The sequence below is a fragment of the Microtus oregoni genome, unplaced genomic scaffold (assembly GCF_018167655.1).
Source record: "Microtus oregoni isolate MIOR12 unplaced genomic scaffold, Mior012 000055F_ref0000237, whole genome shotgun sequence".
Taxonomy (NCBI): domain Eukaryota; kingdom Metazoa; phylum Chordata; class Mammalia; order Rodentia; family Cricetidae; genus Microtus; species Microtus oregoni.
Window position 1 is genome coordinate 10,910,624 of NW_024543831.1, and position 26,553 is coordinate 10,937,176.

The 26,553-nt window shown below is 43.7% G+C and overlaps 1 protein-coding gene across 2 annotated transcripts in view; it reads right to left on the minus strand.

Annotated features, from left to right (window-relative positions):
* Positions 1-24,950, minus strand: part of Elmod1 (ELMO domain containing 1) — a 56,666-nt gene extending 31,716 nt beyond the window's left edge. The window contains exons 1-2 of one of the 2 annotated variants that reach the window (XM_041638727.1): positions 24,655-24,950; positions 22,288-22,385 (exon numbers count right to left, since the gene is read on the minus strand). The gene's annotated coding sequence lies outside the window, so the exon portion shown is untranslated. The remainder of the gene's footprint in view (positions 1-22,287; positions 22,386-24,654) is intronic. The other variant, XM_041638726.1, reaches the window with a different exon arrangement.
* Between the last annotated feature and the right edge of the window lie 1,603 nt (positions 24,951-26,553).

Consider the following 26,553-nt stretch of genomic DNA (forward strand, 5'->3'; position numbering starts at 1 on the left):
TTGTTTGTTTGTTTTTTGTTTTGTTTTCACAATGAACAGAGTAGTAAGATCTTACATTTGCACAGTTCTTTGCAGTCCAAAGCCTCCCTCAGGCTCAGGGAGTGGAAAGAGCATAAGATCAGAAGAAGGGAGATGGATTGTGAAATGCCATCTTCTGGATATGGTGTGGCCATCACAGTCACGCTCGCCCAGCAGTTATTCATATAAGTTCATGGGCCTGCACAAGGTTGTTCCTGTCAACCATTAGTTATGAATGGGGGCATCTACACCCCCACCCCACTAATAGATAGATTCAGGGAGAGGAGAAGTCGTCATCTTCAGTTGTGTATCTATTAGTGAGGCTACCAAGTTCCCATAGACAGCCCTGATTAAAGTCAGTGGGTGATGAAATCAAACAGGAAGACATGAATGTGAGAGGGATTTGGAGGGAGGAAAGGGGTTGATGGGGAGGAAGAAAGAAGAGACAGCAAGTGGGAAAGTAATTAGAATGCATCAGACATGTATGAAATTGTCAAACAGCAAAGTTAATTTAAAAAAGTCTCAAAAATGTTTGCTTTCGCAAAGCTTACAACATGATACCCTCTGTGGTGGTTTGAAAGAAAATGACGCCTGAAAGGAGTGGCTTTGCTGGAGTGAGGTGTGGTCTTGTAGGAGGAAGTGTGTCACTGTGGAGGTGGGCTTTGCGGTCTCATATGCTCAACCATGCTCAGTGAGTCAGTTTACTTCCTGTTGCCTTTGGATCAAGATGTAAGAACTCTCTGCTCCAGCACTATTTCTGCCTGCATGCTGCCTTGCTTCCCACCGTGATGATAATGGACAGAACCTCTGAACTGTAGTGGGCCACACCAGTTAAATGCTTTCCTTATAAGAGTTGCTGTGGTCATGGTGTCTCTCCACAGCAATAGAAAACCTAACTAAGACATTCTCTTTTTTTTCTGGGAAGGATGATACATGGGCAGCCTTCAGAGAATCAAGGGTGGGTGAGATGAACGAAACAGAGTTGGCTGCAACTGAGAGAGAAGAGAAGATATCCCTGAAGGAGGGGCAAGAGAGAAGTCTAGCTTCAGGAGAAGTGAGTGGAACAGTGAGGGGAAGAGTCACAGCTACCATCTAGAGCAGCTCAAAAGCTGGGGGACAGAGCACAGTTAAAGTCCAGTCTTTCCCTTAACATATATTTTCTCCTGCAAGTACTCTCCACAATGTAGAGTCTACATGTTTGAAAAAGAAAATCTACACGTGGAGGCTGTGGTTGATTGCTTCTGGCAAGACAGAGAGGAGAGCAATGATCTTTAACCTTTTAAGTGTTTTTCTCAGAAACTATGTCAGAAGCAAAATAAAAAATAATATTTGTTCATTTTGGATGGTGGGACTCTCACATCCTTCTTTGCAGATCTGTGGTTTCTAAATGAATCAATGTTTTAACTTAATCATTTTGTGTCTCCAAAGATCTTATGGTTCCTCATTGCTCACCTTTGAAAGGAGCCAGGGAGTCTTGGAGAAATGGTCAAACTAAGTCTGGGACATGATGAAAAACATTAGGTTGTGCTGGAAAGGGATGTGTTTAAGACAAACAAAATAAACAACAGATAAACGCGGAAAGAGCCCCAGTGGTCAAAGAAGGAATGATCTGGGCAACAACAACAAAAGGCAGTATTGAATTAGAACCTAGGTATAATGAAGAGCCAGGTCCATATCAGTACTGAGTCAGTACTGGATGACTGGATCAGTAAACACAAGGAGGAGGCTACATATCTTCATTCCCCTCAGAGGAAGGCTAGACCTAGTGTCTTCCTGGAGACAGTATGGAAAGACAGAGAAAGGAGTGGATAACAGAGACTCTTGACAAGCACGAGTCAGGTGATAAAGCAAATGTCACCAGCGAGAAGTTGCGCTGACAGCAAATGGCCATATGTAAATGATACTTGCTCCTGTGACTTCCCCTCAACGCTGTCACCCCAGTCTAATCAGGAGAGAAATGTCAGACAAACCCCAGAGGGAGGACCTGCCACAGATTACATAACTGAGCTTCGCAAAATGCTTAAGGTAATTAGAAATAAGAAAAGTCCAATAAAGAGTGAAAACAAAGAGGTGTGTACCTAAGAAGATGGGTCTACTAGATGAGGCATCACAGGCAAGGTCCCAAAGCACAAGAGGGGTGTGCAGTAAAAGCTAAGGAAATGTAAAAAAAGCACAGCCCCGAGTGTCACTGCTCAGGGGGCAGAAGTATTGCTGTGCACGATGACCAGAGCTCAGTTCCCTGGACCCACGAGGAAAGGAGAGACGAACCCCTGAAAGTTGTCCTCTGACCTCTGCACACATGTGGGTGACATTTACATCCTTGCACTTACAGCACACACACACACACACACACACACACACACACACACCATGCACATACACATACAATAATAATAAAATAAAACTGAAAATACTTACAAAATATTATTTAAAAGGAAAAAGATGGACTTGGATTAATAATGAGATTCCAACACATATCTGTTAGTCGTGGCAAGTATATTGCATTAATTCAAGATATTAATACTGGAAACTGGGTGGTACGGTGTAAAGGAACTACCTGTACTTCTTAGTGATTTCTCTGTAAACAAACACCATTCTAAACTTGCATTTCTAAGGAGACGTAATGCTTCTTATGATTAGACACAGTGCTAGGCAGCAAAGACACAGTTAGAGGGGCGAGACCGCACCCTTCCGACCTAACAGTCTTGAGTGACAGGCTGGCACAGGAAAGCAGATAGGTGCATAGGCACAGGGCTACAAGTGGAAATGTGCCCTGAGACATCAAGGAAGAGAGACGACCAGCTTAAATGTCGGGGATAGGGGACTCCCCAAAGAGCACATGTGAAACCCCAGAAGTGAAAGAAAGGACAATAGTTATAGAGAGGATGTTCCTGTGACTGAAGGTGGTCCTCAGTGGGAAGGCAGCAAGAGGTGGAAAGGCAGAGAAGGTCATCTCAGAAGGCTCTGTGGATGGTGTTGAAAGAGGTAGAAGCATCTTGCATGAGTAGTGAGAATTGATGGAGGAAGGTCATTGGTTAATTAAATAAAGAAACTGCTTGCCCTAATAGGTTAGAACATAGGTGGGTGGAGTAAACAGAACAGAATGCTGGGAGGAAGAGGAAGTGAGCTCAGAGATGCCATGCTCCCCTCTCCCAGGCAGACACGATAGCTCTGCTCTCTGAGGCAGATGCATGTGATGAAGCAAGCCGCCAGGATGGACGTGGGCTAGAATCTTCCCGGTAAGTGCACCTTGGGGTGCTACACAGAATATTAGAAATGGGCTAGTCCAGGTGCGAGAGTTAGCCGAGAAGAGGCTAGATATAATGGGCCAAACAGTGTTTAAAAGAATACAATTTGTGTGTTGTTATTTCGGGTAAAGCTAGCTGGCGGCCGGGGTGCTGGGGACGCAGCCCTGCCACTCCTATTACAACAGAGAATGACTGCAGGCTTTCAAGCTGGTATGTAACGCAGCTTTATTGGTTGAAAAACACTCCAGGGTCTGGAGAGATGGCTCATGGTTAAGAGCATTGGCTGCTCTCCCAGAGGACCTGGGTTTGATTCCCAGCACCCATATGGTGGCTAGGAACCATCTGTAACTCCAATTCCAGGAGATCTGATGCCCTCATCTGGCTTCTGTGTACAGGACACATGCAAATGGTGCACAGACATGCATGCAAAACATCCATACACACAAAATAACAGTAAAATCTAAAAACCTATTCTGATCGTAGTGCAAAGAGTGAGTTGTACCATAATGAAATTACAGTGGTGATACCTTTTAGAAGCTTCCGTGATGATGGTGTCGGAAGGCAGTGGATGGAGTTACAGATCTAAGAATTTGAGAGATACTTAGCAGAATGGAGTTGGCAAGACTTTTGTAAACTGACCACTTGATGTTTGGATTTGTGAAGGAAAAGGAGGGCCAACACATGCCCCTGCATGTAGATGGCAACTGGAGAGAGAATTCACTGAGATACAGAACTCTGGAGAATTTGACTTAGGAATCTAGGACATTCTTAGTTTTTAGGAATCTAGGACATTCTTAGTTTTTAGGGCTAAGTGATGGTATGGAGATAGATGGATCTGAAGGCTAGGAGATCATCTAATATCTAAAGATTTTAGATAAATATTTATAATATAATTAGAACATAGCCCAGAAAAAATTACTAAACAAACCAGATATACAACCCATCTTCATGGCAACTCTTCTTTTTCATGAGGATGGGACTGAATTAGAGTTCTCCTAATACAGAAGTGGTAAAGAATGAATTACAGTCAGGAATATGTTGTCAGACTTAACAGACAGTTTTATCCTCAAGTAGTTCAATTTCATGTGGCTACAAAATTGTTTTATCTTAGAAAACTTTTTAAGTCCATTTAGCAGAATAATAGTAAAGAGTTCTGCCCAAGGAAGCTCTGACCTGTCTAGTCACAGTTATTGGCTGGACACCAGATGGGTGGTGAGGGAAGTAGGGTAGATCAGGAAGAAGCTGGGGCGGGGGTGGATGTGATCCAAAACACATTGTCCATGATTCTTGAAGAATTAATAAATTTAAAAAAATAAAATTAACATATCTAGACTGCATGTCATAACAATATGGGAAAATGAAATAATACAACAGAAAAACTAAAGCAAAAACTTTCTGGGCTATGTATAGTAGCTCCCAAATTTACCCACGGGGACAAAACTTGTCCAGTGTGTGTGGCCAGCATTGCACTGGATTGTACAGCATGGTTTGGGACTCTGAGGAAGACTTACATCCATGGGACAAGTTGCCAGAGGGGTAGGGAGGGAACTGGTGGTTACGAGTTTTGGAGAGAAAGTTCACACAAGTACCACTAGCCAGCTGACAGCTTTAGTCAAGCCACTTAGTCTGTCTAGGGTTCAGTGGGAAGAGCAGTCATAGCTACCTTGCAAGGTAGTTCCAAAAACCGAATGGACCAAAGTATGTAGGTTCTTAGGATACTTACAGGTACATAATGGGCTCCCAGGACCTGAGCACCCATGGGGTTATTACTTTGTCACTATTATTATATCTTCATCTAAAGTAAAAGATCATTTTGTCAAGAGTCACTTACGAAATTGTCAAGACAGCCAGGCAGTGGTGACACATGCCTCTAATCTCAGCACTGAGGTAGGCGGATCTCTGTGAGTTCGAGGCCAGCCTGGTCTACAAGAGCTAGTTCCAGGACAGGCACCAAAGCTACAGAGAAACCCTGTCTCAAAAAACAAACAAGCAAAACAAAACACACACACACACCAAAACAAAAAACAAAATCAAATCAAAACAAAAGAAAAAAAATCCCAAGACATCGTTAAGATATGTTCTGGCAGATTTTTGTGACCTGAATTGACAAATGCTGGTGGCAGAGGGAGAAGGAAAGAGATAAGAAATATTTGTAGGGTAGAGGCAACTGGGTTCACTTATTGGGTGGACAAAAAGTGATGGAGAAAACAATCATCAGTTTTACTCATCTGCCCTCCAAACAGGAGGACAACACAACTAGATGTAATTCATTTGCACCCTCCTCCCCCAGAGAAACATCAAAAACGGCAGGTGTTAAGGAGTAAGAAAAATGCCATTTAACCCATTGCGCACCGCCAAGTCATTATATAAGTGATGGGGGAGAGTCTTCTGTTTTGTGTTAATTTCATTGGTTAAATAAAGAGACTGCCTCAGCCCTTTAATAGGACAGAAAATTAGGTAGGTGGAGTAGACTGAACAGAATGCTGGGAGAAAGAAGCCAAGTCAGAGGGTCGCCATGATTCTCCCACTCCAGATAGACGAAGGTTAAGATCTTTCCTGGTAAGCCACCTCATGGGCTACACAGATTATTAGAAATGGGTTAGATCAATATGTAAGAGCTAGCCAATAAGAGGCTGGAACTAATGGGCCAGGCAGTATTTAAAAGAATACAGTTTCCGTGTAATTATTTCGGGCATAAGCTAGCAGTGCGGGTGGCTGGCTGCCAGGAATGTAGCCCCACCGCTCCTATTACAACAGAGTGGCACCCAGCGTGATAGCTAAATCCACTTAAAAACCTAAGAAGGCTTAAAAATAAGGGAGAGAAAGTTTAACACAGATTTTTGCTGTTTGTTGGTTTCATGCTGTAGAGAGATTTCCTGATTCGGCAACAGCAGCAGAAAAAAAAAAAAGCTGTGTCATTTTAAAGCGCTTCTTCCTGGGGCTGTGCCGCCAGTGCAAACTCTGGCTTTAAAGCATTTCAATGGCTTTGATGGGACTGGATGTTTCTGTTCCGGCTTGGGATCAGAAGGAGAGTGCTCTGAGACCTTGCCGATAGCTCAGTGCTCCCGCCTGCACCTGGGCAGAAGGCAGAATCAGGCTTAGGCAGGCAGAAGAGCATGGCGGATTCCTGCCGCCATACAGAGATGTGTTTTCAGACTACACAGTGCTCTGCGTGTCATATTTGGCTGTAACTTGGATGAAAAGAGTTTCTGTGCTGCATGCTCAGTCTCAGAATTAAACTGCTGAGTGCAGCTCCAATGTGGACTCGCTGTGTGCCTAAAAGGAAGTCATTGCATGCTGTGGCTCAGAGGCATGAGTGGCTCCACCATGTTGGACTGGGTGGGACAAGCGGGCAGTACCTGTTTTTGACCTAGGAATGTGACAGCTTAGATTCTTAAGCGCTAAACGATTTAAAAGCTCAAAACAAATTTACAGATTCACAATAGAACAGATTCAGACAGACCACTAAATGGATCACAGTGTTGGATGAGTATACGCAGACTTCAGAGAAAGAAAATAAAAATATAGAGAATAAAGTTAATGGTTTAAAAAAAAAAAGGTAAAGTCTTTAAAGAGACAGAATAAAGTAAAGTGATAGAATAAAAATAAGCCACGTAAAAATGGAACATTCACAGAGAGTCTGGATTCTTTGTATTATTGTGTTTTCTTTAAAACTTTTTACTGTAAAGGAGCTAAGTACAGAGAGACATTTCATTATATGGGCTGCCAAGTGGAACCAGAACGGATATCATGAGGGTATGACTTCAGAATTTGGGTCTAAGGATATGATGCTTTGGAAAGGGTCTTCTTTTGTTTTCACAGAGGATGAGACCCTGTGGATTGCATCTATCACAATATGGTATGATAGATCACGCCCTCCTGAAAGGTTGCTGTGTACACCCTCAAAAAAATTACTTCACTCAACTGCCAACTGAGATGACCCTGGCATACAGGTTATACCATGAAAGACCTAATTAATGAAGCCCCCATTCAGCAGGAAGCAGTTTGGAGAGAAAAAACTGCGCCCATGTTCCCATATATTGGTTTTTTTTGTTGTTGTTGTTGTTGGTTTTTGAGACAGGGTTTCTCTGTGGTTTTTGGAGTCTGTCCTGAAACTAGCTCTTGTAGACCAGGCTGGTCTTGAACTCACAGAGATCCGCCTGCCTCTGCCTCCCGAGTGCTGGGATTAAAGGCGTGTGCCACCACTGCCCGGCCCCATATATTGTTTATAAATGTTCTTTTACATTTAAAGGGGGATATGATATAGATATGAATAATTCACATTGGTATGGATTTTAAGGTCAATTTTGTTATATGTATATGTATTTCTGATTTTGAGTAAGGTATTGTGATTGTGTAGTTCATTTTAAAATGTAATGTATAATTAGGAAATATAGGTTGTTAATGGATAATCATCAATAATAGTCAAGCTTGTAGTCATGTTAGATTTTCTAGATATGCATAGATATATTTCAGATAGGCATTCTTCATATCTTTCAAAGACGGCAGAATATGGCATTTAATGTTTTAATAACTTAGGGTTTTCATGACAATGAGACACGTCTGCTCCTGGCAGCACCAATCTACTTCAAGAGGAAGATGGGCATCAAAGAGGCTCCTTATGGAGTTTGATAGCCATTTGGGCAAGAAACTGCTCTTGCCTGGACTGATGCATAAACTGGACACAAAGAACCTGCAGAGAGAGGACTAATGAACTTGCCTAAAGGTGAGATGGTCTTTCGGGGTTCCTGACTCATGAAAGAGTCTGCGAGACATTCTGCAGGACACAGCAGAAAGTGACTGAACTGTCTTTGAAATTTCCTGCTTCATGGAAAAGTCTGCTGGATACTATGGGCCTGAAGGCTGAAGATGGATGCCCCCAATGGTACAGAGGAACTTTGGGTGACTATACAGGCATTTCTAGAGTTTTGGATTTCTTATTTGCTTAGGTAATAGTATATCCTTCTGGAGTCTTTGATGGAGTTGAAGAATGGATAGATAGTTACAGTTTTCCATTATTATGATAAAGATAAAGTAGATATAAATATTGTAACTGTAATTCTTACTTGATAACTGTTTTGTTATATGTAATCTTACTATGTTAAAGTGAAAGCTTTTCTTTTTTGTTTAAACAGAAAAAGGGGGAGTGATGGGGGAGAGTCTTCTGTTTTGTGTTAATTTCATTGGTTAAATAAAGAGACTGCCTCAGCCCTTTAATAGGACAGAAAATTAGGTAGGCAGAGTAGACAGAATAGGATGCTGGGAGAAAGAAGCCGAGTCAGAGTTGCCATGATTCTCCCACTCCAGATAGACGAAGGTTAAGATCTTTCCTGGTAAGCCACCTCATGGGCTACACAGATTATTAGAAATGGGTTAGATCAATATGTAAGAGCTAGCCAATAAGAGGCTAGAACTAATGGGCCAGGCAGTATTTAAAAGAATACAGTTTCCGTGTAATTATTTCGGGCATTAGCTAGCCATGCGGGAGCTCAAATCTGTACAGAAAAATAAAAAAAATGCTTTGTGGCCTATTTCTTTATGTTTTAAGGGGGACAAATTTTACTGCTAGACAGTCTTTGCAGGAAGAGATATGGGACATGATCTGTGGTGCCCTGAGCTGCTCTTCATAGGGAATATCCTTGGATTGCTTTTCAGTGAAGGTGCCAAGCGCCACAGTCCTCCTTTGTAGCCATGGGGTTGTCTCCCCATCTTCAGCACTGCCACAACAGACACTGGTGCCACAGACATCTCAAGTGTCCATACACACCAGGCTACTACGTTTAACGATCAAATGTGAATTACCCGCTTGGCTATAGCTAGTTCACCCACTGACAAGTACAGGTGTCAAACATTTTTAATTCAGAAAAAGCTCACCAATTTTCTGGCTAGACAATAGTGCCCCCTCTTTCAAGGGTGACACTATTAATTAAGAAAAACATAAAAGCAATTCTTTGCACTGCCCCTTATTCATGACTTATTCTCTAGAGGAAGTTCATTCTGGGGTGGACACCAGAATTGTCTGTTGTATTCTGCATCCTTAATAGTGTTCCAAAACTTTTAAAAAAATTTTACTAGTGTGTGTGTGTAAGACACACCCATGTGCTTGTCTGGTGAGCAAAGGAAAATGTCAAGTGTTTTGCTTTAGGACTCTCTTGCTTATTCCCCTGAAACAAGGTCTCTCATTGACCCTGGAGCTTGCTCTTTTTGGGGTACTAGGGCAGCAAGCCCCAGAAATCCTCCCACCTCTGTCCCACCAGTGTTGGAGTTACAGGTGCTGGCATCTATGTCCAAGAACAAGGTACCTGGACTCGGGTCCCCATGCTGTGCAGCGAGCACACTCACCCGCTAAGCCGTCTCCTCACTCCTCACAAATGATCTCTTTGCTGTTTCTTTCCTACCCAGGCTCCTAAACTGAATGACGCCTGGCAAGCTGCATACCCACCAACATATTTGTCAGAACGAACGCTGTAACTTAGGAAAATACACTTTAAAAACATCTATTGATAATAACACTAGTAAAACAAACTCTAAATTTCCCACCTGAAAGAAAAAAAATCATCTAGATCTTACTTTCCCCTATAATAAAGAATACGATTTTAAGCTGGGCTTGTTAAGCTTGGCAGGGCACGGCAGTGATTTGTCTCTGTGTGTACAGAGATGAACAGATCCAAAGAGAAAGATCAAATGATCGAGCTTGCTGATCAAACACCCGAGGCAAGTCGGCACTTCGGTATGGGGCTCCGCTGTTATCTGCCTCCTCTCTTTTTCCAGCTGGGAGGGAAGGGATGGTGATGAGTGGTCCAAGACTTCTGAAAGGCTCCTCACCCCGACATTGGGGGACTTGTCAAGCCTTTTTTGAGCATGAAGCTCCCAGAAGTTCTTTGTAAAAAGTACCACAGTGTAACCTCATCTCTTCCATCCAGCCATTGAACACCCCAGGGAATGGTTAGAGACTCTACTAGGGGCAGCAAAGCTTCTTTCTTTAAAAGCTTAAACCCTAGGGAAGAGAGAGAGAGAGAGAGAGAGAGAGAGAGAGAGAGAGAGAGACTACTCCCTGTACACTCTCGAAGTTTTAACTGTAACAACCAAAATGCCATGGGCACATGGTGTTTACACACACATAAAAACCAACTCACAGCCGGGCGGTGGTGGCGCACGCCTTTAATCCCAGCACTCGGGAGGCAGAGGCAGGTGGATCTCTGTGAGTTCGAGGCCAGCCTGGTCTACAAGAGCTAGTTCCAGGACAGGAACCAAAAAGCTACGGAGAAACCCAGTCTTGAAAATCCAAAAAAAAAAAAAAAAAAAAAAAAAACAACTCACAAAGGGAATGCCAATTCATTCTAACATCTGTCCAACTTGTGATTATCCCAGCATTTAAAAGAGTATACAGTACATTTTAAGATAAAGTTCTAATCCCAGCAGTTGGGAGGCAGAGGCAGGTGGATCTCTGTGAGTTCAAAGACAGCCTGGTCTACAGAGTGAGTTCCAGGACAGTCAGGTTTAACAGAGAAACCCTGACTCAAAAAAAACAAAATAAATAAATAATATTAAGATTCAACCTGAAGAATTAAATCTCAGTTTAAGGTTTTGTGGAATTAATAACAGTTAATATTTAAACACAAGTTGCTAAGAGTTGGGCAACAACCAATGGGTTTTGTTTATAAACTCAATCCTAGCCACTTCATGAAGTGAATCTTAACTATTGTCTCCACTTTGCAGCAGGGGAAATCGAGCTAAAGAGGTTAAGGGATCTTCCAAGGAGAGTCTATGGTTAGTTAGCACACGGCAGAGTTGAGTTTCAGGAGGCAGTGGCACCCAGCGTGCTTCTGTGCTGCCTCTAGAAGCCACTGGGACAAAATTCTAGATAGACTTGGAAAAAAGAATGAAAACTCCATTTAAATCACCTTAAAGGGCAAAGCCATGAAGCAAGCCATCAAGTTGTGGGTTTGAGCCTGTACCCAAAGCTTCATGGCATCCTTGGGGAGCTACCTAGAAGATCACCTTCCAGACACTTCTGGTCTTATCTAATGATGATTATGGCCCTTCTAGAATGTAATGAAACAAGAATTGAGAAGACATACCTCAGTCAGGTAGGGATTTCAAAATCTACTAGAAATAGATAGAAGTGTTCCTACAGAGATGGCTCGGTGGTTAAGAGCATTGGCTGCTCTTCCAGAGGACCAGGGTTTGACTCCCAGCACCCACATGCCTCACAACCTTCTCTAGTGCCAGCTCCAGGGGATCCAACACCCTCTTTTAACGTCCATAGACACCTCACAAATGTGGTACACGGATATACATGCAAGTAAAATCCCCCCCCACACACACAAAGAAAATATAAAATAAATATTAAAAAAAGAAACAGTTGGCCAGGTGGTGGTGGCACATGCCTTTAATCCCAGCACTGGGGAGGCAAAGACAGGAGGATCTGTGAGTTCAAGGACAGCCTGGTCTACAGAGTGAGTTCCAGGACAGGCTCCAAAGCTACAAAGAAACCCTGTCTCAAACAACAACAACAAAAAAAAACCAAAAAAAAGGAGAAGAAGAGGAGGAGGAGGAGGAGGAGGAAAGGGAGGAGGAGGAGGAGGAGGAGGAGGAGGAGGAGGAGGAAGAGGAAGAGGAGGAGGAAGAGAAGGAGGAGGAGAAAGAAAAAGAAGAACAACAAGAAGAAATAGGAAATAGATATGTTTCATTTTGACCCACCCCTTCCTCAGTGATGTCATATTTTGGTGAAAAATGCAAACTGGAGGGAAAACATGAACACTTTAGAAAATGTTTCCACTACCAGATACCTGAGGCTGATGCAGTTTACATTAATTCTTTATTATGCTTTGCATGCATGCCTGTCTGGGGATGATTTCCAATAAAACAGAACAAAGGCCTTATCAAAAATGAGCATGCCAGCAAGGAACACATCTGCCTGGGACAACAACCAAATGCTCTTAGCTCCAGCACCACGTCTGCCTGCATGCTGCCATAATCTCTATCATGGTGATAATGGACTGAACCTCTGAAACTGTAAGCTGCCACCTCAATTAAATGTTTTCTTTATAAGAGTTGCTGTGGTCAGGCCGGGCGGTGGCAGTACATGCCTTTAATCCCAGCACTCGGGAGGCAAAGGCCAGAGGATCTCTGTGAGTTTGAGGCCAGCCTGGTCTACAGAGTGATTTCCTGGAAAACTAGGGCTACACAGAGAAACCCTGTCTTGAAAAACCAAAACTAAGAAAAAAAGAAAAAGAGTTTCCGTGGTCATGCTGTCTCTTCACAACAATAGGAAATCCTAACTAGACAATTAGCAGATTCAGATAATGTCTGTATTTTCAGCCTGCTTCATATTTAAGCAAGTCCTAAAAAGTAACAAATCTATGTAAAGAATGAGAGCCTTGTGATTTTAAAAGAATATGAAGCAATAAAATAACAAACTGAATAAAAACGACAAAAAATGGAAGGAACCAGTAAGGTGATGGAGAGATGGGATGGCATGGGGTGAAAAGGAAGAAAAGAAAGAAACGTATGGCTGTGAGCATCTAAAGTATGGAAACATGTAATTTGGCTTTCACACGATGACAGAAAACTAGATATGAAAAATTACCACCCCGAATGAAAATGGATGAAGAAGTCTTTGAAACCGCACAGCTCCTGTCCCCACACGCCGCCCAGCCTACCCCACGAGAGGGGCATGTCACGGATACCCATCTCCCCATCTCCCGAGGCCACGGTCCAGGGCTGTTCTTTCCTCCTTCCTCAGCAATCGTCTTTAAACCTGACCTGCTGACATGCCCTGACACGGCAGCACGGAAGCGCCTTCCCTTCCTCAGGCATGGGCACTCGTCTAGGGTTATTTCGTGATTTAGAGCGACAGCAGCCCATGCTCGCTGCAGAAGTCAAGGCTGCCCATAAATTTACTCATGGCCTGCTTCAAAAGCACACGGTTTTCTGCTTTTCCAGGCAGCACACGGTTGGCGAGCACAGTTGATGAGATATGTCTCTGACCTTTAAGAGACTACGGGAACTTGAAAAAGTTATAGTCCCTTTGACACAAAGTGTTCTCAATATTTTAGTTGTGAAAATTATAATTCTAAATAAAAGCCATTGTAAAAGGCAATAGAAATGTGGGGACAGTTTCCACACTAAAAGTCAAATGTGCTTTCCTCAGAAACACAGATTTGCAGTGAGGAAGGTTTGGGTCCTAGGGACTGGAGTACCAAGTCTTAAGAGTATCACTCTGGTGTAAAGAAACCATTTATTTTATGTACTTATTTTCGTATCTTATTTCTAGTTGTGTGTATGGTGTGTGTATGGGTATGTGTAGGTGTGTGTGTGTGTGTGTGGATGTGTGTGTGTGTATGGATGGGCATTGCGTAGGGGTGGGGGTGTGGATGGATATGTGTGTGTGTGTATGGGTATGGGTGTGGTGTGGGTGTGTATGGGATGGGTATGTTTGTGTGCGTGTGTGTATGGGTGAGTGTGTGTGCATGCATGCGAATGGGTCTGTGTGTGTGTATGGGCATGTGTGTGTGTATGGGTATGGGTGTGTATGGGATGGGTATGTTTGTGTGTGTGTGTGTGTGTGGATGGGTATGGGTGTGTATGAGATGGGTATGTTTGTGTGTGTGTGTGGATGGGTATGTGTGTGTGTATGGGTGAGTGTGTGTGCATGCATGCGAATGGGTCTGTGTGTGTGGATGGGCATGTGTGTATGGATGGGCATGTGTGTATAGATGGGCATGTGTGCATGTGTGTGGACGGGTGTGTGTGCATGAGTGCAGGTGGCCATGGAAATCAGAGGCTTCCTCTATTGCTTGTTGCCTTATTTCTTGCATTAGGGTCTCTCACTGTGAACTTAGATCTCACTGATTTGTCAAGATTGGACCCAGAACCCTCTTCTTTTATCTCCTGGCTCTGGGACTATAGGCACATGCTGCTGCACCTGGCTTTTTATATGGGGATACAGGCTCGGGTCCTCATGGGTGTGTGGCAAGCACTTTAAGGACTTTTTTTTTTTACAAGCTTTTTACTCAGAATATGATAGTTTATATCAAAAACATCATAGATTCAGGGAACTACGGATGGGGTGAGCAGGAACAGACTGGTGATTAAGGCATGATACACTCTAGAGACCAAAACTTTATATATTAAAAAAGAAAAAAATGTTGCTTCTTGAAATAGTTGAAACATAATATTTATTCTTCTGACAAGCATTCTTTCTTATAACCACCTCCCATTTCCACCCTAAAGCAATCTTTGAAATCACTATGCTCATAGATTCATACGTCGCCACATAAGTTTGCCACTGGACTCCCTGCCTCTCCTTACTTATCCCCAGATCACTAGCTCAGGCCACACAAGGTGACTTGTCTCACTAACACTAAGAGATTGAATAACTATCTCCCCACCTTTGCCGTTCACTCGGTGGGTCCTAGAGACTGATGAATGCCCCTCCAATAGCATAAGATCAGTCCTGTGCTAATCAGAGCTCACTATTGCACAAACAGAAATTAGCAGGCCACGGTGGATCATACCCAAAACCCCAACATTGAAGAGGCTAAGGCAGGAAGATCTCCAAGAATCTAAGACCAGTCTGCGCTACTGTCTCAAAAACCAAACCCCAAATCCCAAACCAAATAAATCCTTTCTTCTATTTAAGCAGAAAATGCATTTGTCATGAAAATAATCCCCAGATGTCCAGGTGGACAAGGAAATTCTGTCTGGACATTAAATAACACCCCCTCCCAATGCTTCCTTAACATGTGATATAGATGCAGCCTAGGAAAGAAACCTCTACTGCCAGCTCCAGACACAGTGCCAGCTCCAGGCACTGGCTGGTACTGCTTCCTCACTGTCTGGCATTGGTAGAGGGGCTTTAATGGCTGGAATCCCTGAAATGGAATTTGGATGCCAGAAAGAGGTCTCAGCCTCAAAGGTGTGTGAAAAAGAAACACCTGGCACTTTCAACACCTGTTGTAGGAAGTGGACCTGTTTTGTAATGTAGTGGGGGCCTCGTGATGGCGAATTTTACATGTCAACTTCAACTGCTCCAAAGAGTCCCAGTTACATTATCTCTGGGTATGTCTGAATGTAGTTTCTGGATAAGATCAGTGTTTGGATCCCTAGACTCAACAACCCCAGTACGGGTCAACAGTATCCAGCTGCAGTGGGCCTGAATGGAACAAGGGTGGAGGAAAGAGGAAGTAGTTTCTCAGATGATGTCTGAGATCTGGTGTCTTCTTGCTCTTGTGTAGAATCTCAACAGCTTTTCTGGGTCTCTGGTTTGCAGACAACAGATTATGGACACAACCAAGAGAGCCCATCATTTGTAATCAATCTCTTTATGCACACACACACACACACACACACCCTACATGGATGCGTGTGCACAAATGTGCCTATCTCCTGTTGGCTCTGTTTCTCTGTATAACACTGAATATAGTCACCAATACAGGACAGGAATTTTGAAGGCCATGTTTAAAACGAATAGCAAATGACCATTCTATGGTATAAACAAATGTCTTTGAAAGCCAAAACATGACGCAGAGGGATGCCAGGGACTACACACCCATTATCACACTCAGTTAGATGCACAACTTAAGACACATGCCTAGGTTTAGGGCTGCTGAAAAGCATCATTATTCAGAAAGAACAGTTTCAGATATGAGCTTACATAATTAAAGGATATTCTGGAAATAACCCAGTAGTAGTCACTGAAGAGGTATACTTAACTTTTAATTGATTAATTTGTGATTTTTAGTTGCCTAGGGAATATTAAGTATAAAATAATGATGTTATATATTCATTTTAAAACAAAGGACAGAGGTAAAATAGTTATCTGTTACATATAGTTTATTAAGTTGAGTTAGTCAATGGCAGATTCATGTGTAAACACCCAGGGACTCAATTTAAAGTCCACAGTCAAATTTAGGTGGTGATCTTCAGGTCATCTGAGCCAACATCCTATTCAGAGAAATCATTCTTTCTTCTTGCACCTCCCACAGGCGGTCCCAAGGGTGTCACTCTATAGATACTATGCTGTATATTTGGTTTCTTGACCCTTTTTGGTTTGAGCTTAAAACATTGATGAATCCAACCAAAAGTTCTATTGTTCATATTCAAGTGAGAACACTGTTTCCATAAGCCAACAGTAGAAAAGCTGGTACTTCCACACTCTGGTCTTGAAACTGATTTTAGATCCTAAATGAATCTCATAGCCAACCCTTTAAAAATATAATCTTACTCTTGATTTTTTTCTGGACCAAAGGATATCAAATTGAATTATTATTATTATACAAATTCTCTACTTTTTGAGATGTTTATGATGACCTATGTAGATTTTGATCATTGATAAAGTTGTAAAAATATTATGGCCAATAAGAAATTCTAAAGTAAACCAGCAAAACCCACCGTCTATTCTTCCACATTCTCTCAACATAGTTGGTCAACATGAGACCATGTCTCAGATTTCAATTCTCTATCACATTCTCAGATAATTGATAGGATGTGTTCCAGAAGGATTCTATATGTATACGTATTTTTATGAATCTATTATATGTATTTATATATGAACTATCATTCAAAGGAATAGTGGAGGAACTATCTGGTACAGTTCAGAATGACAGCTAAGACAAAATTATCTGTATCGTTAAATCCTGATCTGTATTTATTGGGCTCACATATTGGGCCATGTACACATTAGACACAGGATAGAATATGAAAGCATTCATGTTAGGCATTTTAATAAAGGCTTTTAAAATCATCACTAATGATGCATGCAATAGACATCCCAATTAACAGTTTTAATAAGTGTTTACTATTTTAAGAGAGCCTATGATTAAGCTTCATAACTAAAAGGAATTACTTACATTTTTTAAAAGCTAATTTTAATGGATCTTTAGGTTAAAGACACTTTAAAACTCAGACCAAAGTGTCCCACTTTAGCTGCAGGATCAAGAGAAATCAATCTGGAGCTGACCAGTTGATTTCTTCCGTGGCCAGCTGTGGTCGTGCTTGAAGGTGTTACGAAAGCCACAGGAAGAGAGAAGATGCTAGTCCTACTAGGACTGGATCCTGCAATAGGACAGAACTGACCTGCCAGGCAAGATACGCTGCTGGCCCCTAGTGGTGTGACTGTTCTGGAGGTGACCAGCGACATTCTAACAGGATCTTAGGCCTGCTCACTGAGGGAATCCATGCCTAGTACAGTAAGCCTGTCTCCGAGAGAGTCGTAAGCCACAGGAGGAACCCATCCATCACTGTTGTATTGCTAAGTGGTCATGTTGTCCAACTGCGTTCTAAATATTTGTGTTATGCCCATAGATTAGTGCTGCTCTCAATCATGACTAGAGGAGCTTCCTTTCGTGATGGGCAGCAGTTGACAGAGAGACTCAAAACTGGTTCAAGTGCTGAGAATAAGTAATTATGGATGCCCAGGCCTCATCAGACAGCTATATCAACTGCTCCCCTCCCAAGACTCAGGAAATATTGTGGAAGGGGGAGCACAAAGAATGTAATCGCTGGAGGATGGGGAAGAGTGTTGTCAAATGATGTCTTGTAAACATGACATCATCACTGTGCTTCTGAACTCACAGCTCATGATCTACACCAGATCAAGACAGTCAAAATTCCAGGATGATGTGGCAGGACTCAGAGGGCCTCCTCGCTAGCAAAAGGAGCCATTGGCAGTCAACGACGACCAGAGGAGAGAGAATCTTTTGGGAGTTTGGCCACTGACAGGCTGTCCGTGATCCAGTGGGTGGCCCCATACCCATGTGCAAATGGGTAGCACTAATTTGATTCAGTGGATCATTAAAAAGAAAGACAGACAGACAAAAGAAAAGAAGAAAGGAAGGAAGAGAACGAGAGAGAACTCTGGAGAGGATGTGATGGGGTTTGGTCATAGATGGAGGAAAGGAGAAAAGGTGGGTTTTCAAAATCTATTGAATGCTTGTGTGAAATTCTCAAAGAATAAATGAAAATATTCTATTAAAAAATATAGGGGTCAAAGCTGGGCATGGTGGTGCATGCCTTTAATTCCAGCACTCAGGAGACAGAGGTAGGTGGAACTGTGTGAGTTTGAGGCCAGCCTGGTCTACAGAGCCAGTTCCAGGACAGCCAGAGCTCCATAGTAGAGAGAGAGAGAGAGAGAGAGAGAGAGAGAGAGAGAGAGAGACCCTGTCTCAAAAACAGAACAAACAAACAAACAAAAAAAAGCAAAACAAAAAAAGTAAAGGGTCTACTACACTACACAACTTTTAGAAAAATTGTCTTTCAGCTTTTGAATAGAATATCTCTCTGCTTCATTTAAAAGAAGAAAGAGGAAATGTATTTACACAATAAATGCTCTCCAGTGACTGATTTGCATTTCACATATTTCCAATGCCACCTGGGGGAGAAAAAAAGATGTAGGGAACAGAATTCATGTCATGAAGATATCTGTTAAACTAAAACAAAACAAAAAATAAAAAAATCTATGAGATAAAGAAATGATTAGCTTCATCATGAGTGAAAAACCGTCAAAACCTTTGGCCAGGGCTGGAGACATGGCACAGTGGCCAACAGCACATACTGCTCTACCCGAGGACCATAGTTCAATTCTCAGACCCATGTCGGGGGCCACACAACAGCTGGTTTGTTTGTTTCTGAGACAGGGTTTCTCTGTAGCTTTGGATTCTGTCCTGGAATTCACTTTGGAGCCCTCGAACTCACAGAGATCCACCTGCCTCTGCCTTTCGAGTGCTGGGATTAAAGGTGTACGCCACCACCAGCTGGCTAACTCTGGCTCCAGGAGATCCGATGTCCTCTCCTGGTCTCTGAGGATGCTGGCGTTCACACACATACACAGACACACATATTGTTTTAAAGTCAGCTTTTCACCACCGAGTTGCACAAGGGAAAATAGGAAGGAGAGTTACAATGGCTTAAATAAGCTCTTACGTCTGGCTTTTAATTAATAAATTCAGCCTAATAATTAAAATGGAAACCCCAGTGCAAAGGGATGTGAGAAACTCTGAATCTGTGCTGTTCATCAGCTCACTTGTGACTGGTCTTTAAAATTACACATATTATTTCTTTAGTTTGTGGTGTGTGTGTGTGTGTGTGTGTGTGTGTGTGTGTGTGTGTGTGTGTATCTGAGTGTGCACAGGCATGCCCCACAGTGTATGCAGAGAGCAGAGGACAACCTGCTGGAGTCTGTTCTCTTTTTCCATTATGTGGGGCCCAGGGTGGAAGTTGGGTCATCAGGTTTGAAGGTGTCTTTACTGTCTCAGACATCTCCACTGCAGGGACTGATCTTTGTTTTGGGGGGTTTTGTCTAAAACTTTTTCTTTTCTTTCTTTTTTTTTTTTTTTTTTTTGGTGTGTGTGTGGGGTGGGGAGATAGAGTCCTTACCTGGCCAGAAACTCATTATGTATACTAGGCTGGCCTTGAACGATTGGAGATCTGCCTGCCTCCTCCTTTTCCCAAATGCTGGGGCTAAAGGTATGTATACCACTATCTCCAGCTGAGGCTGACCTATTAAAGTAGCTTAATAAATTCTACTTATGCAACAACCAAATTGCTTCACCTCAAAAATGTAAAAATTCCAATGTGTAATCATTTCAATAGCATGGGAAGCATCGTTTAGAGTATACTCTCTTTACATAAGTTTCCAGTTTCTTTGGGATCAAAACTGTTCACCTATTGAAACCACAGCAAGGCCTCAACGTTCATTTTATAGATACAGACATCAGGGTTAGCATCATATCGTTAGATTTTTTACTTCATGTCTTCCATTTTACAGCACATAAACTGGAGTAAGACACGATGCTATTTTCCCACGGTCAGCACAAGGGGGCTGGAAGGTTACATGCTCACGGGATACGAAAACACTCTGTATGCAGAGTGTTTGATTTCAGGATGTTTACTAAGGACTCAGACGGTGAATGAGCATCTGGCATCAGCTGAGGCTCTCTGGGTGATAGCTCACATAAGTCGTCACTGGGGACCACTGCAGTGACGCTTCCTGTAATAAGCTGTGTGCGTCCACGGGAAACCTTGCTGAAAACAAGACCTAGCCTCTAATTGCCTTGAACTTTAATAATGTCGGTATGTCCCTTGGCCACAGTTTTTTTCTCTCATATAAACTCAGAATTATGAGGCAGGAAGATGTTTGACCTTTTGCAAAAAGGACCACTGTAAGTTCTTGAATCAAACTGTTTTCTGCTCTATCTTAGATGATGGTCGTTTATTTGATAAGACTAGGGTAATTTTTAGGATTTTGAGAATTTGTGGTAGAATATGAGCTGGGTCTTATGGGTCAGGCCTGTTAATCCCAGTTACTCAAGAAGCTGAGGCAGGTGGGTACAGAACCTTCCTTGAATACAGAGAAAGTTCAAGGCCACACTGAATAACTTAGTGAGACTCTCAAATTAATTTTTTTCAGGGATGTAATAGAGCTCAGTACTAGAGTGCTTGCCTGGCATCCATAAAAACCTAGGTACACTCCCCAGCACCTTTATTTTTTTTAAGGAAAAAAAACTAAAGTGAGAATTAGCCACACATATGCATAATTCGACATTTTAGGCTGTTCTGAAGGATGATTGTGAAGACAGGTTTCTTGACAGAAGGGTAATCTAGATCGACATTCTAGATCAGCACTGCAGTTTTGCCAGTTAGAATCATGAGAAAACAAGCGACCAGTCTCTCCATGAACGGCCTGGGTTTAACCTCCAGCTCCCATGCCACGCCCTACCCTGACCCTCAGAGCTAGGACGTCCAGTGTCTTTACAGACACAGCTGTGTTTGCTGCGGTGTTGCCTTGGAATTAATTTCCCTTAGAACACTAAGTAGGTACTCTCTGATACTACAAGCATATGGTCATTTTCGCACAGTGCTATTTCTGTAAGATATACTTTCTCTCCATCCCCAGCATGTGCTTCCTTCAAGACAACTCACGGAAACAGAAAATGATAGCAATTTAATGTCTTTTCCCACTTGGAGCAACAGATTTGTTAAAACCTAAACATATGCTTATCTTATTTCAAGAAAGTGTACCCAAAGAAACTGAATATCGATCGGCATCTCATATGATACATTTAAATGTCTCCATTTATATCAAAGTAAAATTTAAAGAAGCAATGCATTTCGATACTGTGTAGTGGCTTTTTTATCTAAAGAGACCAGGATGGCCGTGGAACAATGAAAGAACACAATAATGCTAGTCAAAGGCAGGTGACCTGCTTCGTAAAATGCACTGAGAGGGGCCGGAGAGATGGCTCACTGAAGAAGAGGTTAAGAGGTTCCAGGGGACCCAGGTTTATTTCCCAGCACCCACATAACAGCTAACAATCGTCTGTAATTCTAGGTCCAGAGGGTCAGTTGCCTTCTTCTGGCCTCCAAGGGCACCAAGTACACATGTGGTGCACAGACATATATGCAGGCAAAATACCCACACACATTTCGAAAAATTAAAAGCTTTTTAATTAAATGCACAGATACCTTTGCCTAACTGCCATTTGCCAATCCCTACCCTTGCCTCATTTCTGCTCCTTCTTCATTGCCATCGGAAACTATTTACAAGTCTCTTGTGGGGGAGGAAACAACGTAAAAGTTGAAAGATGAGGAGGAGTGCTTTGAAACACTGTATTCAGGACAGGACTGTTCTGTGTTTTTAACAGAGGCTACCAGATAAAAATTCTGAAACTGCTGGCTTCATTCTGTTCCCATGTCACTTTCTTTGCTCCTCTTCTCCCGTGATTAGAATTCATTCTCATACCTGAGGCCAGCCCTGTCAGCACTGCCGGGTAGCTGACTGTTTCATTCCTTGATGGAGCTATCTAGCAGAATTGTGTCTTCCTCCAGGCTTTTACAGTACACACCCCTGACAAATATACACCTCGCACTTCTGACAAAGCAAGTCCTCAACTGGCTGATGTGGGGCTTGCTACATCTCCGGCCCCTGCTTCTTCTCATCTTCAGATTCTTGACAACTCTCACAAAGCCTAACAAGTAGAAGCATTCGGGAAAGATGTGCAGAACCGAGAATACTCACTTTCAGGCATGAGCTATTCTCAATAACTCAAGAGCTGAGCTTGCCCCAGATTGTCCGCAGAGCGGCATATGACTTCTGTTCCATTTTGTTTTATTAACCTGTAGGAGACCCAAAAAAGGAGGAAAAATACCTTTCCATTATGGGGTTGCCAGGGGAAAAAATGCCTGCCCAGTCCAAAGTAAATTTCAGAGAAACAACTAATAATGTTTAAAGTATAATTCCAAATATCATGTGTGACATATTTAAATTAAAACAGTATTTGCTGTTTAAATTCACATTTAGGGAGGCAGCCTGAATTTCTTTTGCCAAATCCTAAAAAATGTTTCAAAGCGTTCTTGGAGGACTTGGGGTCTGCTTCCTTGACACACCTGGAAGTCTGTGTGGGAGCTCTGCAAACTTCCCAACTAGCCAGGTTTTACATCTGTGAATGCAGCTGGGGCTCGTCCTGAGTGATTTGGTGACATGCTTTAGGAAATGCTCCTTGTTACATAATATTTCCCTGATTTTGTTAATTCCTTAGAATTCCCTTATAACACGCCATCAACAATTTTTAGCACAGAAGACACTCCAATGTTGGCTTCAAAAATCTCTCAGAAGCTAACATTCGGGAATTTTCAGTGGAATCCTCAGGACACAATAGAGAAAATGAGCAAAATTTCACCCCAGTGCTGTTTTTCCTCGTTAGCCTAGCACAGCAGCACTCACTGTCCTCAGGCTGGGAGAAGCAGCCAGGCAGGCAGAGAAGGAGCCCGCCCGTGATGTAACTGCGGTAGTCTTCTAGAGAGACCCTTTCCTAAATATGAAACATCTGTAAACAGAAGCACCCCAGCCTCTTCCTTGTATGAGCCGACTTGCAAGATTATCGCCTCGTTATTCTTCACAGGGAATCTTGAGCTTTTGGTCAACATCAGAATTCCTTAGAGATGGGTCAGATTACCTACCTGTCTCTCACAGACCGGGAGAGGGCTGACTTTGTAGGCTAGTGTGTATGTAGTATGTCAGCTTGCTGGTTTACTGGTTAATTGTGATGGTAACATGACAGTTACAGCTCAAAGTGTAAGTCTGCTTCAAGCCAGGAGGTTCCCTGCAATAAAACATGTTGCTGTTCTTGACGGCGTTGTCTTACAGAGAAAGCATCCCTTTTCCCATAAGAGAGAGGTCAAGAAGAAATATCTCACAATAGTGAGGAATAAGGAGAATGTGTGCCTTTGGCAAAATTTCAACTAGACTGACCTCAAAAGGAAACTTCTAGGGAGAGAATGAATAAGACTGCTCTTACCCCGTGGTATCAAAGACAACAAGGTATTATGACGTTTATCCCAATGGAGGCATGCTACCTGCTTTCCACCATATTGGTAATACCAGTTAAGGACGGTTGTCGAGCGACCGACACAACACGCACACTCACGTTGCTGAGATGCAGAACAAAGACCGAAAGCCTGCCTAAAATCAGCCTCTCCAAATGACAGCCTCAATTTATGACACCAATCTAAAGCTCGCGGGGATTTGTGACGTCTTTTTCTCGGTTTGTGGGGAGAAAGACATGAAATTTGGAAAGCTCCAAGCAGTGGCTGAGGCTTCCATCTGTCTGTGTGGGGCAGAAAGGCTCCCACACATATTCATTAAACTTGATCTGAAGCGAGTCTGTGAGGTCGTTTCTGAAATATTCATAAGGTGTGTTACCGGACTCGCCACTTAGAGGTTGAGCAGACACACCAAGAGGGGGAGTAGTCGGTGCCCACACTTGGAAATAAAGGCACTTGGAAAAACAGCATGCCTTGCTATACTGTTCTGTCTTTAACAGCTCTCGGGGCTGTTGTTCTCCGCCTGCCTGTTCAACTGCACCTGCCCCGGAGATGCTCCAAGAGTGGAGTTTCCCACAGTGGGAGGAGGCGCAGCCCCGCAGACCTGGCTCGGGGTGGAGACTCCGAGACCTCCGGTCTACAGCTCTGCCACTCTACCGCCTGGCACCGCCCTGGGGCCTGACCCGCAGGGCCGAGGGCTCCCCGTGGGTCAGGACCCTCCACTCGTCCTAGTCAGACCGCCCTTTGTCCCCGGCTTCGGATCCCTCCCTAGGCACCTGCAGTGGCGTTCAGTCGCTAGGCGACCTGCGCCCCTGGGACCCAAACAGCTTCCAGCGCTGACCCGCAGCGCCGCGGGTGTTAATTTCCAAGCGCAGGATGAGAAAGAGGATTTATAGTCTTGGGTGACCCCGGCGCTCCTGCACCCAGGTAGTGCGCACTTTCATCCATGTCCCTTCACTGTCCCCAACCCCGAGCGTTTCTGCTGTCCCCTACGCAGCTCAGCAGCCGCCTCTCTCTTCTCCAAGGGCATTCGCCCCTCGAATCCTCTGGGGTCGTGACTCACCGGGTCAGGGACAGCGGTGGGCTCAGCAGCTCCGGGACAGCGCCAGTGTGGTCTCCATCTCCGTCTTCGCTCCGGCTACGCACTGGCGACCGTGACCACCGCGGCTGGTCCCTTCGCGGAAGCTGGACAGAGGCGGCCGCGGCTGCCGCACTGGCTGCGGGCGCGGGAGGGGCGGGGGAGGGGCGGGAATCTGGGTCGCGTGGAGCCCTGCAAACCGGGATGCACCCTGGGCGGCCGGCGGCGAGGAGGCGACCGAGAGCAGCTGGGGAGGGCGTGCAGAGGTTTCCCTGGGAGCTAGACGCGGGCGGCTACTGAGCATGCTCAGTCCCGGAACCCCGGGGCGCGGGCGCGGCGGGGAGGAATGAGAGCGTGGCCCGTGCCTGAACCTGGGAGGAAAGGGTTAAAACTGCGGAGTTGCCCGCAGTGGCCCAGTTTAATTGCCCAGGAGTCGACCACCCCTAAAGGAGTCTAGGACTGTGTGAACCTGGAAGACCTGTCAATGGGATTCCCGAAGAATCTAGGGCAAGGTGTGTTCCTCCAACTCCTCCGCAGAGGATTGCCCAGAAGTCAAAGTTTGTTGTTAGCTCATCGTCAACCTCCCCTCAATCCAGGTACCCAACCATCAGTTGCTTTCCTGTGTCCTCTGTCTCCCAAGCAAGCTCTGCCTCTCCTGATTTTTGGACAGGTCAGGTCAAGTTGACCAAGAACCAGCTCTTTAATTAGGTGTGCCTGAGAGCTCAGCCTTCCCAGGTCCACACCTGTATTTCAACCAGGGCTTCAGAAACAACACCTTATCCCAGGCTTAATTATAATGGGAAGAATTACACACATCCTGGTTTGCAGTTATTTGGGAAACAGGAATGGCCTAACTCCTAAACACCCCACCCCCTTGCCACTCCCTCTCTCTCAGTTGTATTTTCTGTTTTATAAAGAACTCTTCATAGGCAAGAGCTTCTGGACAACACAGAGATACAGGATGGCCTTTGAAACTGACCATTCCTCATGAAGCGTTGTTTTTGCCCGTGGTGTTGTGTCCTCTCTGGTATACGTTGCTTTCTACTCCACTTCATGAAGCCCTACTCACTGTGAGCAATGCCACCTTCTCTGAAACTTGTCTCCAACGCTAGTTAATGTCCCTTTGTCAGAGATCACCTAGGCAAGCACCACTGTCACAGTACTTAACATGGTCAGCTACTGCTGTAGAAGAAGGTAAACCAATCAAACCGATTGTTTTGTGCAGCCATCGAAACTATGTGCCAAGAAAATAGCAATAAAGGCAGACAGGGGTTTCCTCCAAAGAGAGCTCACAATCTGCTGAAAAGGACAGGTAAGCCAGCATAGAGGTAGCACTTGGGAGGCAGAAGCAGGTGGATTTTCTGAGTTTGAGGCTAACTTGGTCTACATAGTGAGTCCAATAAGAACAACAAAAACAGGCAATAAATACCTAAAATAGGAATCATCACCAAGGACAGAGGCTAAGTTGTTTTTGATGTTGCATTAGCCATCAAATGAATCTACAGAGACCTGATTCCTCCCTTGAAAACAGTGGATAAAAGTGTTAATAATGACCCACGACTGTCCAGACTGTATGGGGTCCCTGCTAGTCTGTTTTTGCACCTTTGGTTTTTGCTCCTTTCATTTGGTTCCACGGGCTAAAATTGTTCTAATCTCAGACTGTGGAAAGAAGCTGCCATCACCATGTGAGGAGTAGGAGGTGTGTACTGGGAGAGGCAGAGCCTCTGGTCTCCACACTGCTATATCTGTTATCTAATTTAAGGACACACTTGTCAAAGGGCCAGAGTCAACCTAGATTCCCAGACCTTCTAGACTCTTCTTTCAACTCTTAATCCATAAACCTCTCTCCACCTATGCCTTGCATCTATGGCAATAGTTACTCTG